Raw genomic sequence first — 15,627 nt, forward strand, 5'->3', positions numbered from 1 at the left:
AAGTTTGTTCAATAAATTTGAAAATACACTATACTAGCGATACCCGTGCACATGCACGGGATAGCAGTACAACATAGCTGGTAGCAGACGACAGACCGTACACGGGAAATGACAAAAAAATGCATTGTGCAAAATGCAAGTGGTACTATGGAACGCCAAGACTTCCCAAACATTGTCGGCATGTCCGCAAAGTGCCACAGCAATTTCATAGGGATCGTGTGACGGCGAGCCGAGTTTTTAGTGTGCAAGCTTGGTATTATAATAGAGATTTTCCATATTTTAAAATATAAAACAATTTATACAAGATAAGTAGCATGATAATTTCCTGCCAAAATTACTCTGTACATCCCACCCGTCATTTTAAGGTGCTATATGACGTACTTATAATTGTTTTGAAAAAATAAATTTTTGTTATAACACGATCACGGTCATCTCGTATTTTCTGGAAAAAAAAAATCACACGAAACATGCATAAAAAAATTGGCACCAAGATTTTTCAATATCAATATACTCCTACAGTCACAAAAAAACCTTACAACATCAATTAACATAGTTTGCAAACATGACCATGTATCTCAACATATGCCCCTGCACTATTAGGCATTCAGCCTTTTCACGTGCAGTGTCAGCTATGTGGCCATTTGAGGTAAGGGAGCGGGTGGAGGGGGAACATACACCAGAAACAGATTTGATTTGACACCACCAGGATTTGGAGGAGGGAGACAAGTTTGAGAGTTCAGAGTTGAGATTAGAAAGATGTTGTTTTCTGGCTCTCCAGAGGGTAGACACACATTTGTTCCGAGCTTTGTGGAAGGAACTGAGATTACCCTCAGTTGGACTTGCCTTCCATGAGGTGAAGGCAAGTTGTTATGTCTTTGACATCAAATTGAAAAAAAGATTAAGATAATCAAAAATGCCATCAAAATTTTTCTAAATACTCTTGGAATTAAAATGTACACAAGACAACTTGGAGTCACAAGTATCATTACAAAAACAATCTGAAAATTTGTTTACAGAAAAATACTGTGATTCATCAATGTAATCAACAAAAAAAAATTATGTTTGGATCTAATCCTTCATTTCCAGGGAAATCGTTATTGTGAAAGTTGCAAATTTTCCAAGCAGTCAACATTTATTCCATGATCAGATTCCATATCTGAGACATTTACATTAAAGTTATCACAAAAGTTGATTAAATGGTAAAATGTTTTGAAAGTATGTATTACAGACCAAAAATATATCATTCCAGTCATCATAATTAACATGACAATTACACAGATAACAAAAATAGCTCAGATTATCCCTCTCCAGCTGTGTGGATAACATTTTTAGATCCTCGTGGAGGATCTCTAAGTCTTACTCACGTTGTTGTTCTTCATCTTCTTCTTGTGGACTTTTTTGTTTCACAGCCTACAGTTTTCATCGAATCTTCCTGAAACTTGGCATATATATGTAAAAATACCCTGCGCAGACAGTAACCATCTCCGATTTTGGAAATTCTTCCGAGAAAAAAAAGTTGACGTCATAATATCGCCGCTAATGGAAATCGCCGATACCATTATCTCCAAAACTAGGCAAGCTGTTTGAATTTTGTTTGCGGGAATCAAGCCGGGCATTAGCACAGATAATTTATCGCAAACCTGATACATCACAATGACGTCATATTCGTTTATATGACGTCATCATTAAGAGGACGAGGATCTTAGCTCATTTGAGCTTGTGAGAACTAAATATTATCAATAGAATGTGTACGATGTTGTAAAGAGAAAAAGGAAGAAATAAAGAAAGGAGAAAAATTAAATACTTTTGCCCTCCTTTTGAATGAAGAACGTTACAAATGAATATTTATTCAACGAAAGGATACATCTTAGGTCGAACATCAACCCTTTAGGATGTGTGGAAAAAATCAGATCCAGATCTGGATTCGATCTTCACCAAAATTGAAGTAAGTCTTTCTTGTCGCACTCCCAATATGTCCACCAAGTTTCATTCAAATCCATCCACAACTTTTTGACATATCATGCTATATATCATTTTTGGCCCAATCTCTCAATGGGGAAGAATCACTAAAAATTCTAGTAGTCAGATCCGGATCCAGACCTTCACCAAAATCTAATAATTTCATCCTTGTCACACACCGAACCTGCCCACAAAATTTCATCCGGATCCATTCACAACTTTTTGAGATATCCTGCACACAAACAAACAAACAAACAGACAATCAGACAGAAAGAGGTGAAAACATAACTTCCACCACCAAACTGCAAGCAATAAAGTGATGGAACATAAATCATGTTAACACGAAAAGTAACATTTCGCTCATTTCTCTACTGCATTAATTTAATAAATAAATCTATACTCTCGCTCAAAACAACCAAAAAAATAAAAATGTATCCACATGGTATAACTTCATAATTCACAGGATTGTGAACTGCTTTTAGGCTTTTTATTTATTTTTGTATACTTTGTTGAGGCTCGTGTGAGAGCTAACACACAACGCACAGCAAGGGGGGCATGAGACAAGAGGGGCGGGAGTGGGAAGGACAAAACAGTGGGGAACAGAGATATTAGGAGATATGTGGAAGAGAGAGGGATGGGGCGGGGAACATGGGGAATACAAGATGGATATTACAGGGACTTTCAGGAAGGAAAGCAGGGAATTTGAAGGAGGTGGGCTTGAGTGGATTATCGGGGATAGAAAAGATTGAGGATTTGGATGGGGGATGATAAGAGGTGGTGGTGAACAGCTGTTTTGAAGGCCTGGAGGGAAGAATGGGAAAGAATAGAGTGAGGAAGTTTATTCCAAAGGCAGGAAAAAAGAAGAATGAAAGAGTGAAGATGAGCAGTGATTCGTGATTTTGGTAGTTTTACCAGAAGGGGGTTGTTGGCGGACCTTGAGCGCCATGCAGAAATGTGATGGGGACAGATCACAGAGAGAGCAGGGGGGGCGAGGCTGGAGAGGAGCCGGTAGAAGACAGAAAGACCACCGACCAGCCTGTGGTGAGAGAGTGAGAGGCCCAAAGATTCAGCCTCAATGCGGGAGATGCCAATGACTGAAATGCCTTGGTTCCACAGCGTGAAGCCGAGAAAGGTGGGAGGCAGGAGCACCAGCCCAGAGGGGAGAGCAGTACTCCATCAGGCTGCGGACGAAAGCTTTGTAAGTGGTCAGGAGCTCAGGTGCGCGAGGAAGGACCTTCCACGACGGAGGATTCCCAGTCGTTGACTCGCTTTGGAGACCAGGTTTGAAATGTGGCTTTCCCAAGAAAGATCATGGAAGATAGTGAGACCCAGAAGCTTGAAGGAAAGGACTTCTTCCAGAGGATTGTTGAGAAAGTGGATGGGGGGGGGGGGTTCCAAATGGTCCTTTCAGAGAGACATAGTGAGAATGTGAGATTCGTCTGGATTGAAAGACATGTTCCACGTGTTGGACCAGTTTGTGATTTTATCCAGATCTGCAGTGAGCGAAGAAGCTGCTGCTTGCCGGTCTGAGTCTGAGGGATGACCGATGGTACGGCAGAGGGTGGAGTCGTCAGCAAAAGATAAAGAGGATTTCCTAGAGACTCGGAGAGATCATTGATGAAAACCAGAAAAAGAACAGGGCCCAGAACGCGACCTTGAGCAACTCCACCCTGGACAGGAAGAGGGGATGAAAGAACTCCATTTAGGGCCACACGGTGACTGCGACAGGAGAGGAAGTCTGCGAGCCATGAGTGGAGATGGCCTTGGATACCAGAGGAAGAGAGTTTGGTGAGCATGACAGGGTGCCAGACTGTGTCAAAAGCACGTGATATGTCCAGTGATACGGCTCGGATTTCCTGCCTGGCACTGAGGACCTCCATCCATTGTTGTGAGAGCAGAAGCAACATATCCAGGGTGGAGTGACCTGGTCTGAAACCAAATTGATGATCGGAAATCAAGCCATTGGAGAAGAGGAAGGATTTAATGTCTGAAGCGATGATGGATTCCATAACCTTGCTGATGATTGGGAGAAGGCTGATTGGTCTGTAGTTGCAGGGATCTGTTTTTGCACCTTTTTATGCAGGGCAGTGATGATTGCTGATTTCCAAGCAGATGGCAGATGACCTTGAGCAAATGAGAGGGTGAATATAACAGAGAGAGGGTGAGCAAGAGAAGAGGAGCAGGTTTTTAGGGCATGTGGGCTGATGCCATCTGGACCGGTTGCAGAATCTGAGTCGAGGTTTGACAGCAAGCTCTCCACCTTGTCAGGAGAAAAGGACACAGAGTCCAGGGACAGTTGGGTGCGACTGGGTAAGGTGGGTGGAGAAAGTGATGGGTTTTCAACACAATATTTAGCTGCAAACACCGACTTTAGGCATTCAGCCTTTTGACGTGCGGTATCAGCAGTGCGCCATTTGAGGTAAGGGAGGGGATGGAGGGGGAACATACACCAGAAACAGATTTGACAAGATTCCACCAGTATTTTGAGGAGGGAGAGAGGTTTGAAAGTTCAGACTTGAGCTTAGAAAGATGTCGTTTTCTGGCTCTCCTCAGGGTAGATAGACACTTGTTCCGAGCTTTATGGAAGGAACTGAGATTACCCTCAGTTGGGTTTGCTTTCCATGAGGCAAAGGCAAGTTGTTTCAGGACAACTGCCTTGCCACAAGGTTCAGTGAACCCAAGGGCGGGAGGAAGGGTAGGACAACTGAAGACGAGAGGGGATAAATCTGTGCATGAGGGAGAGCAAGTTTCTTTGAAAGAATTCTCAGGATGAGTTGATGTTGGAGAAAGTAGTGATAGGAGACCAGTCTATAAGTTTGATGGCTGCTCGGAGACCCTGCCAGTCGGCTTGAGTGAAATGCCAGACTCAACGGCGGTGAGGTGGTTCTCTGATAATAGCCAGAGAGATGTCCACTTTGACAAGGACGTAGTCAGAAGAACCGATTGGAGCGAAGGAAGAGCAGCAGATATTGTTAGGGAAATGTGTCAAAATCAGATCCAGAAGAGATGGAGTACCATTGGTTGAGATCCGGGTAGGGAAGTTGACCGATTGAGTCAGTCCCAATGAGTCGCAGAAAGCTTTTGCTGAAGTGCCATGACAGGTGAGAGAGGTACCCACACCAAGCCAACTGGCACAATGACAATTGAAGTCCCCACATATGAGGCAGAGAAAGTTTGGATGCACTTCCACTGGAAGAGGATTTCATGGATATCAACACATTGACAGCAGGAGTGGAGAAAGACAGGTATGAAGCTGGCTTTGTATGCTGCAGCAGCAAACTGACAAGCAGAGCAGGATGTCAAAATGTACCGAATGCTTAAGATATGTTTAAGCAGAAGGGCCTGACCACTTTGAGATTTAGGGCTTCCAATCATTACCTCCGTCACCGAAGGTGAACTTTTTTTGTGTACAGGATATCTTTTTGTCGGTTTGTGTACAGGATATCTAAACTAATATATTACACGATATCTCAAAAAGTTGTGGACGGATTCGAAGGAAACTTGGTGGACATGTTAAGTGTGTAACACGGATAAACTGTTTCGATTTTGGTGAAGATTCGGATCCGGATACTAGAATATTTTTTAAGCGATTCTTCACCATTGAGAGATCGGGCCAAAAACGATATCTCAAAAAGTTGGGGACAGATTCGGACGAAATTTGGTGTACACGTTGGGGGTGTGATGAGGAAGAATCGATTCAATCCTGATGAAGATCCGAATCCAGATCTGGATACGAGCATTATTTAATTTTTAAAGTGATTCTTCACCATTGAGAGATCAGGCCAAAAACGATACAGTACTGTATAGCATAATATTTCAAAAATGTATTGGGCCCGATATGTTCTCATGGATCAGGCATTACATGGCAGAGGTATGCGCTCTACCGAGTGCCCTTCTAGTTTCTGGAGGAGAAGCAGCAGCATGTCCATCGTTGAGTGAATCCAAACTGAAGGTCAGAGATGAGATTGTTGAAAAATAGGAAAGATGATATCAGCAGCAATGATGGATTCCATGACTGTACTTATAGGTTTAAGTAAACTTAAAAGTAAGAATGGCCTATAATTTGAGGGGATGTGTTTTTGCAACCTTGTTGTGAATGTGAGTAATGTTTGTTGGTGGGCTTCCAAGCAGATGGTTGGTGACCAATAGAGAAGGACAGGCTGAAGAGAGCAGACAAAAGAAAAACATGAGCGGCAGAGTTGGATTTCAGAACATGGACATTTATACCATGTTCATGAAGAGTCAAGGCTGGACAGAACCTTCTCCATGTCTGTGCATCTGGAAAACACAGTCAAGAAGACAGTATAAACTCTGGGGTGAGGTGGGAACAGAACGGGTTGGGTTGGATACAAGAGATTAGCAGGCAAACAATGAGTTCAGACGTTCTGCCTTGTCTCAAATGGAGTTGGAAGTGAGATTGCTTGATGTATGTGATGCAAGGAGGGAAAGTAGCCGGCAGTATTTTACAATTCAAGAGTGAGTGAACACACACACACACACACACACACACACACACACACACACACACACACACACACACACACACACACACACACACACACACACACACACACACACACACACACACACTAGACAGGTGGAAGCCATTCGGCCCATCATGCCTGCACCACATCAACACCACACCAATTTATCAACACCAGATCAAAACCAGAAAATGCAAGTGTTAAGGGAGCATACACCTTAACAAGGGCCACCAGGACTTTGAGGAAGGAAACTGGTGGGAGAGTTCTGCCTTGACATTCACAAAATGATGTTTTCTGGCTTCTCTAAGGATGGACACACATTTGTTACAAGCTTTATGAAAGCTTTGTAACCACAAGCTCCTCACCCCAGGATTCAGTGTACCAGGGCCAAGTGGATAGATCAGATCGTCACAGACAATATGGGACAAACTGGTGCATTAGAGTAGACCTTTGTGGAAATATTCCCAGGCAGAATCAATATAAAATGCTTCAGAGATGGCAGTCTAATCCTTTTGTGAGAGGGCAGATTGTAGCCCCTGCGAGTTTTCCATGTGTATACAACTAGATTCTATGGCATTGAGGTCACTTTCTAACAATATACAAATAAATATGGGGTTTGGAAGTAAAATGCTTGCAAGAGTCAAGAGGAGCAGAGGGAAAACAGGAGAAGTTGGATGAAATATTTTCTCTTACCAGGTCCATGAGGAAGACGTACCGGTTGCAGAAATCTTGGTTGGAAAGTTTGCAGATTGGGTCAGTCCCACGGATTTGCAGAAGGACTTCGCTGCAATGCCATGGCCGATTGTTGCAGAATTGGCACCCAGCCAACTATCATGGTGCCATTTGAAGTCACCAAATAAGAACAGAGAAAAGGGTTGATGGGTTAAGGTTTGATCCATTGTCATGACAGGTTAAGAGAGATATACTATAATATGTATTAATGATTTTAAACTTTCAATAATATGCCCAAGTTATATAAATTTGTTTTCTTTTCATTTGTTGTTCATAATGATGCACCGAAACGTTTCCTGAGCTTATTTATTTATTTATTTATCAAACATCATAATATGCTTCTTGTTACAAAACATTTGAACTAAGTGATGTAAAATTGTAAATCCAAAGCAAATGTTATTTGGAAACATTTATGAACTGCATAAACATGAAGGTGATGCATACGAATGACATATTCTGAAAGAGCAGCCCCTTAAAGAGCACCTGTTTATTTATTTATACATTTATTGTCTGTAAATTGATGGAGACGCAAAAACAAGGTTATAAAGTGTCATTCCAGCGGCTTCTCTCCCTGAGTGCAGTGAGATGTCGAGGTATTCCGTTCATCAAGGGGATGCTCTTCCAACTGCAGCACTTTGGCGGTAGATCAGCATGGTCGCGTTTGCACCATTACCGTCAACGTGGTTTGCGTTCCACTTGGGGTTGTGTGTGCCCAAAGAGTATTGTATGCTCTATCTAGAAAAAAAAAAACATTTAAAATGTGTCTTACACAGGTGACTGTCCCATTGCTATTTCATGGAGTCACGAAAGACAAAAGCCATTGTTACTTTGAGCAAGGAGGGAAAGTAGCCGGCAGTATTTTACAATTCAAGAGTGAGTGAGTGAGTACACACACACACACACACACACACACACACACACACACACACACACACACACACACACACACACACACACACACACACACACACACACACACACACACACACTAGACAGGTGGAAGCCATTCGGCCCATCATGCCTGCACCACATCAACACCACACCAATTTATCAACACCAGATCAAAACCAGAAAATGCAAGTGTTTTTGTTTTTTTTGTATTTATTTTTTTCTTTCCAGGGGAGGGGGCATGGATGTAGATGGTCTTGGGTAAAAAACACACAACAACCACACAACACCCCTTGATGAGACTCCCACCAACAGCACTCCGTACACATGCACACAATCACCCATCAATGCTCAAGCTACCGAGAAGTCCTGTCAACATTCCTATACCCTTCTATCTCCACAACTTCCAGGTACCTATCTAATTGGTTCACGAGTCAGTAAGTGACCACTATGTTCGTTATGGGTATGTGTCTGTCTGTCTGTCCCGAGCATAGCTCCGTGGGTTTTGATCCGATGTTGATAAAATTAGGGTGCGAGGTTTGTATCATGATCTAGTTGTGTTTTCCTGAGAATGGGTGTGCTGCGCCCATTATGGGCGGAGCCACGCCCAAAAAACGCGTTTTTAAGGGGTAGCCGGTTTCAAGTTACATCTTCTCCGAGGGGGTTTGTCGAATCTGGCAGGGGTTTCAGTATTTGGTTAGCCCAATGGCACCTGCATAGCCCCACGGAGCTCGATTTTTCATTTTCGTCCCAAGGTCAAGGTCACAAGGTCACGAACTTAGAAAATGTCAAAAAAAATCAATAAATTGGGCATCGGGCTCCTTGGGTTTTCAACTGTTATGAATTAAAGTTGGTATGCAAGTAGTGCTCTTCGAGTACTACAACTTTCATCATTTACGTTTTTCCCGATTCTCGCCAGTTTGCCCGTGGCGTCCCCTCGAAGGTCAAAAAATAAAAAAGGCGAACCGTGTGCATTGCTCATGAACCATCGCCGTCTCCAGACTTGTTCAAATTTAAACTTATCTACTTTTTCTGATGCCACTACCTTTCCAGGGAGACCATTCCATGCATTAACTACCCTCTGAGTAAAAGTCCCCTACCTCACTATCGTCTTAACTCTCCTCTTCTTTACTCTCAAGCTATGGCCCCTGGTCCTATCACTATCTCCTCTGCCGAATAATTCATCTGCACTTATTTTATCTATACCCTTCATTACCTTGTACATCTCTATCATATCTCCTCATAACCGCCTCCTTTCTCGTGTATCAATCCCTGTCTCCTTCAGCCGCTCCTCATAGCTAAGTCGAGCTCGGCCCGAAATCAATCTAGTATCCCTGCGCTGAACCCTCTCTGTGGCAGTTATGTCCTTCTTCAGTTGTAGTGACCAAAACTGCACACAATATTCTAGATGTGGCCCTCACTAAATTCCTGTACAATGTTAACACCACCTCTTTTGATTTATAAATGATCCCTCTCCGAATACAACCTAAAACCCTATTTGCTTTACCTCTAGTTGCCCGGCACTGTGCTGCCTGCTTCCCTCACCATATCTATTACCACTCCCAGATCCTTCTCCTGTGTGACACGCTCTAAAATTACCCCTTGCATCCTGTAATCTCCATTTTCATTGTTCTTTCCCATCCCCAACACCTTTAATACTTGTTCAGGTTAAACCGCATCTGCCAATCTTTTGCCCAATCCGTGCAAGTATCAATACTTTCCTGAATCTGCTCACTACCCAGTTTGCTATCCACATTACTTTCAAGCTTTGTGTCATCTGCAAATTTGGAAAGCTTACTCTTTACCCCATTATCCAAATTGTTGATGTAAATAATGAATAGTACTGATCCTAGTACTGATCCCTGAGGCACCCCACTACTTACATCCTCCCAGCAAGACGTCCTCCCACTCACAGCCATCTTTTCTTCCTACCACTAAGCCAGTTTGCAATCCAATTAGCTACCTGACCAGCCACTCCACAATCCTCAGTTTGGCCAACAACCTCTGATGTGGTACCTTATCAAATGCTTCTTTAAGTCGAGATGTACTATGTCCACTGCCTTTCCCTCATCCACCCAATCACACTGCTTCATAGAACTCCAAAAGATTTGTTAAACAGGAACTACCTTTGGTAAACCCATGCTGACTACCTTTAATTCGTTTGTATTTGTTTAAATGGTTCCTCATCTGATCCTAAATTAATGTCTCTAACACCTTCCTCACAACTGAAGTCAAACTAACAGGTCTAAAGTTTCCCATTTCTTCGCTGGATCATTTCCTTAATAATGGTATTACATTTACTACTCTCCAATCCTCTGGGACGTGTCCTGACTCCAGGGAACTTTGGAAAATATCCGTTAACATCTCGCTTACCTGCTCAGCCACCTCCGTCAATACTCTCAGGTGCCTATTACCTGGCCCCAGAGCCTAATCTGCTCTTAGATTTCCTCGCTGCTCCTTTACTTTGTCTACTCCAACATGGATCTTCTCTAAAAACCCTTCCTCACCTCCTTTATAGACACTCTCAGCTATTGGCTATTCTCCTGGCTGTTCTTGTGTAAAAGTTGAAGCAAAATACCTGTTTAATAAGCCTGCCATCTCACTTTCATCACTTACCACTCTCCCTGTGCTGTTCCTCAATGGGCCCATCCCATCCATTCATTGGGACCATATTCTGTGCAGAGCGTTGGTGATGCCTAAGCAGTCTCCTTGGCTATTGGGCACAATCCTCAACAGGTCACCACTCCAAAACAGTATACCAGCATGCTGGCACTCATTTTGCCAACCTCGGAAGGATGGCATGCAGAGTCAACCCCACCTGGTATTAATTCAATGACTGAGTGGGATTTGAACTCAGGATCAGAAGATCCCAAGCTCCCCACTCTAACCATTAAGCTAACACCAGGCATAATGGGCCCCTACACTGGTCCTAACCTGTTCTTTTCCTCTGATATACTTAAAGAATACCTTGTTATTATTCCCGTGCTTTCGAAGAAAAGCGGGAATACAGTCATGCGCCGCTTAACGATGTTCCGGGCAACGACGGACCGCATATACGACGGATCTGCCAGCTCTGAAAAAAAAAAAAAAAAAATGAAAAAAAAATGTCGCTGAAAAATTCCGATCGCCGAGTGATGTCGCCGACATCGCGCTGCCAGTCGTATAAAAATAGCACATATAATTATGTACGCTGTGCAGTACATAATACTTCATAATAATAATAAACGACAGTGTGGCCCTGTTATAATGCGATCGTTGAGGTCCATAAAATGTCATCGCGAAAAAAGCGGGGTCGTGCTAAATCGGGATTCAAGGAAATCGGCTTTCAAACTGAACCAATGTTTGCATGTTTACCTTCTTGCAAGTAAATTACCTTTGAATTGAAGAATTCCGCGAATAAATTGTTGTTACAGTCGAAATTAAGACACAAATTTCTTTTTGGTGAAGCTTTTCATGTTGTTAAAACAATCGCACTGTTCCGAAAATATATATCACAATATTGACAGGAGCTCGTTTTTTCATTTGTAAATTATAACATCGATGCAATGATTACGTATTTATAAAATCCAAACGCTATTTATTCATCTTTCTATAATCGATGCGAGAGGAGATTGTAAGCTGCTGCTAACAACACCGATGGCCGTCATGAACAGCACAAGGGTAAAACTAACGTGTCTTCCGTCTTTCTTGGATACGTGTTACAATTGCCGACAGTATTCAGTACAGTAACATGCTGTACAGGTTTGTAGCCGAGGAGCAATAGGCTACACCATGGCCAGATTTACCATGTGGGGGGCCGGGGGCACAATGATTGTGGGGGGCCCCCAAATTTGGAGATAAATCAACAACTTAAATTACAACTGCTTTTCATCAACAACTGAACTTGTATCTATAGATTTGGCAGATCCTGATCAGGAATGATTTGGCATATGTGTTCACAAATTACAATTAAATCTGACAATATGACAAGATGGATTGATTGTTATTGATGTGGCTGGTGACTTATCTATGAGCTGATGACTTATCTATGAGCTCATTCTAAAATCAAATCACAAAAATGCTGTTGCTGCAAGAGTAAGAGATAGAGATGGACTAATATAAGAAAATAACAAACGACGCACTGTCCTTGATCATCCTACGAACTTCGACTAAAAATCTTCTAACTTCTAAAAACCCTCTGGGCAAGAGAAATCTGAAATGGTGATTGATAGCAGACTTCCAGCGATCGCAAATATACGGCAGTGTCATCCACATCAATGAGCATACACACGGTGCCTTAATCAATGGACAAGCTTCCTGCGCGACTTCGCGGCAGCGAACTCCGATATGATACTGTCAACCTGCATGGAATTGAGCACATCGGATTCGGTTGAAATGATGGTCAGATTGACCAGTCTCTGCTGCCCCATCGTGGAGCGAAGATGGTTCTTGATAAGCTTGAGTTTTGAAAACGAGCGCTCCCCGGAGCAGTTCGACACCATCAGTGAGAGGTAAATCCGAAGCAGCACTTCCACATTTGGGAAAGTATCGGTGAGTTTTCGCTCGATGAGAAAACTGTACATCTCGAGTTTAGTACGGCCCGAGTCTGGCTCTGACTCCTTCATCATGGCTTGAAACTGAATCATTTCTTCTGTGAGGTCAGGTGATAGATCTTCCCGATACAGCTCGCCGAGCTTCGAGCATGACTCTCGAATCTGCTCCACTTCGAGTTTAACAAGAGCACGCAGGAATCCAAATCTGTCGCTCATCTCGCTGTAAGCGTTTGTACGCTTTTCCAACTGCGACGGCAGTACGTCGATCACTGCAACATATCCACTGATGCGAAAAGACTCCTTGGCGTCTAGTTCTACTTCTGGAGTGTGTCCGTAGTCCAAGGGAGTGAGGCGGACATTACGCTTTCGTCTACACGATCCGCGAGTGAATTCCTCCGTACCTGAGCGCTCCACTCCGTCAACAACGAATGTATCAAACTGATCGTGTAATGACTGCACGAAGTTCGCCAGTGACTTGAGGAGCTGCACGGCTGTGTTGAGATCGGTAGCTTGCGACTCAAGGGTTTTTCTCGTACGATCAAATCTACCAAGGACAGTAGACCAGAAACCAGCATAGAACCCTATCTCGAGTGTGCACATCGTTTGGTGAAGTGTCTCGGCGGTGTTTCTCGTTTCACTATTCGGTTGTTCATCGTTTGCGATTTCATTGAGGACATCCATGATCTCGCTGTAACCATCTACAAGAGCTCGGGTTGCATCAGAATGAGCCAACCAACGAGTGTCGCTCAGGCACTTTGGTACTTGCAGACCTTTGGCTTTCAGGGCATCAAATAATCTGGCGTAGCACGACGTGGAAGCTGTAAAAAATACATACACCTGTTCCACGAATTCAAAGAATGCTGCTGCAGGTCTACAGAATCCCACGGTCGACTGACCGACTAAGTTCAGTGAGTGCGTCACGCATGGCACAAATATTGCGAGAGGGTTCTCCTGTTTGATCATTCCCTGCATCCCATTGTATCGGCCACTCATATTAGAGAACATTGCACTTTACGGTACTTCTACATATAGACGGTCCCCTGTGTCAGTGCCCATGCGCAGCCTGAGCCGGAGCCAGAGATGTTGTGGGCGTTTCAACCTGTTCAATACTTGTTTGATTATTGTAGTTTCACGCTAATAAAGTGGTCGAACAAATGGAACTCTGTTCTTATTTATAATCAAACAACTTGATGCAGTCGAGTAAAGATCGTCGGTGCTGGGGGTGGGTGAAAACGGACCACGAGAACGTCGACAGTGAGTTTGGATTTCTCGGGTACTGTACCCAATCTTCGCCCCCAGGACACTGCACACACGTGTGTATCACCGAAAATAGAACATTTACTCCAGAATAACTGTTCCTATGGCGCCAGTGGAAGCAGAGTGCCTGATCGAGGGTTGTGACTATATGGCTACACAAGCAGAGGCGACAGTGGTGGCGGCCATGCTGAGTATACACGCCACTGTGCACGTCGCCGCCCCCAGGGCGGCGAGCTTGAATGCCAAGATGGAGAAACTCAAGCGCCCCTCCATAGCACTGGCCGGAACGGGCGAGGCCTGGTCGTACTTCATAACCAGCTGGGGCGAATACAAAACAGGTATTAAGCTTGACGGACCTGACATAGTTGCGCAGCGACTGGAGTGCTGTAAGGAGGAGCTGAGAAAGGACCTCACTTGCGCGGCGGGTCGGAGCCTCGTGGGCAGCGATGAAGAAGACGTCCTCGCCGCCATGAAGGCGCTCGCCGTCCGGACGGAGAACACGATGGTAGCTCGAGTGGCCCTGTCTAACATGCGGCAGGGACACGAGGAGCCCGTCCGGTCGTTCCACGCCCGCATCAAGGGGCAGGCGGACACATGCAAGTATGAAATGAAGTGCACCAAGGCGGGGTGCGATCAGGTCAACGACTTCACGGAAGAGATATTGCGCAACGTGGTTGCCCGTGGCATCGCGGACCAAGCAATACAACTTGACCGACTCGGTGAGAAGAACCAGGACATGCCATTGAAGGACACGATCGAGTATATCGAGGCCAAAGAGTCTGGAAAACGCTCGGCATCGCGCCTGCTTGACACTCAGAGCACGGACGTGATCAGTAGTTCGTATCGGTGGGGAAGGCAACAGGAAGTCCGCGCCAAAGTAGGAGCCAGGCCGGAAAAACCGAAGGCCAAGCCCGAAGGAGTATGCATCTACTGCGGCGAGATGGGCCACGGCAAAACGCCTCAATGGCGCGCCAGACGCGCGGAGGGCCCCGGATACGGTAAAAAGTGCCGGAAGTGTGACCGCCAGAATCACCTCGACAAGGCGTGCCTGGGCAGCCGATCGGCTAGACCCCCATCTAAGGAGACTGACGGGATGTACGACAAGCAGACGGCAGCCTTCGTCGAGCTATGCACGGTCACCATGGCCAGCACAGAGGATGAAATACGCACGCTTCCCCTCGCTCACCACCTGTACGATGATATGTGCGATAAGTGGATGAAACGCATATCCCACCCGCAGCCATACGTCAACCTCACTCTCACCAACAAGCGCGAGGATTACAAAGCGCTGGGTTTTAACCTCCTGAAACACACCCGCGCGGTAACCCTACCGCTATGGCAGACACGGGGTGCCAGAGCTGCCTGATCAGCATTAAAGTAGTCCAACAAATGGGCCTGAGTACCGAGGACCTCATACCTGTACCCATGACCATGAAGGCCGCAAACAACAAAGGAATTCGTATCCTCGGAGCCGTGATAGTCAGATTCGCCGGTAACAGTGACGACGCTCGGAGATTGGAGACGTGCCAAATCGCGTACGTGACGGACACTTCAGACTGCATATTTCTCTCCCGCGCGGCCTGCATGGACCTGGGCATAATCTCGGACAGATTCCCGACACTCGGAGAGGTGAATCTGACGACCTCGGAATTGTGCGACTGCCCGCGACGCGTGGAGCCGCCGACCAAGCCGACCGCACTCCCCATGCCAGCGACCGAGGCCAACAGAGAGGCACTACAGTCACACTGACTCAGGATGTATGCTCATAGCACATT

General features: G+C 44.9%; 1 long non-coding RNA gene across 2 annotated transcripts in view; it reads right to left on the reverse strand.

The window, feature by feature from the left end:
• The window catches only part of LOC147008562 (uncharacterized), a 141,770-nt gene that overhangs the window by 39,496 nt on the left and 86,647 nt on the right, over positions 1–15,627 (reverse strand). For both annotated transcript variants that reach the window (XR_015053171.1, XR_015053172.1), the window contains exon 4: positions 7,137–7,910. This is a non-coding gene — a long non-coding RNA (uncharacterized LOC147008562). The remainder of the gene's footprint in view (positions 1–7,136; positions 7,911–15,627) is intronic.

Source organism: Eptatretus burgeri, chromosome 18, assembly GCF_056783735.1.
Source record: "Eptatretus burgeri isolate ZD-2024b chromosome 18, Ebu_testis_v1, whole genome shotgun sequence".
NCBI lineage: Eukaryota > Metazoa > Chordata > Myxini > Myxiniformes > Myxinidae > Eptatretus > Eptatretus burgeri.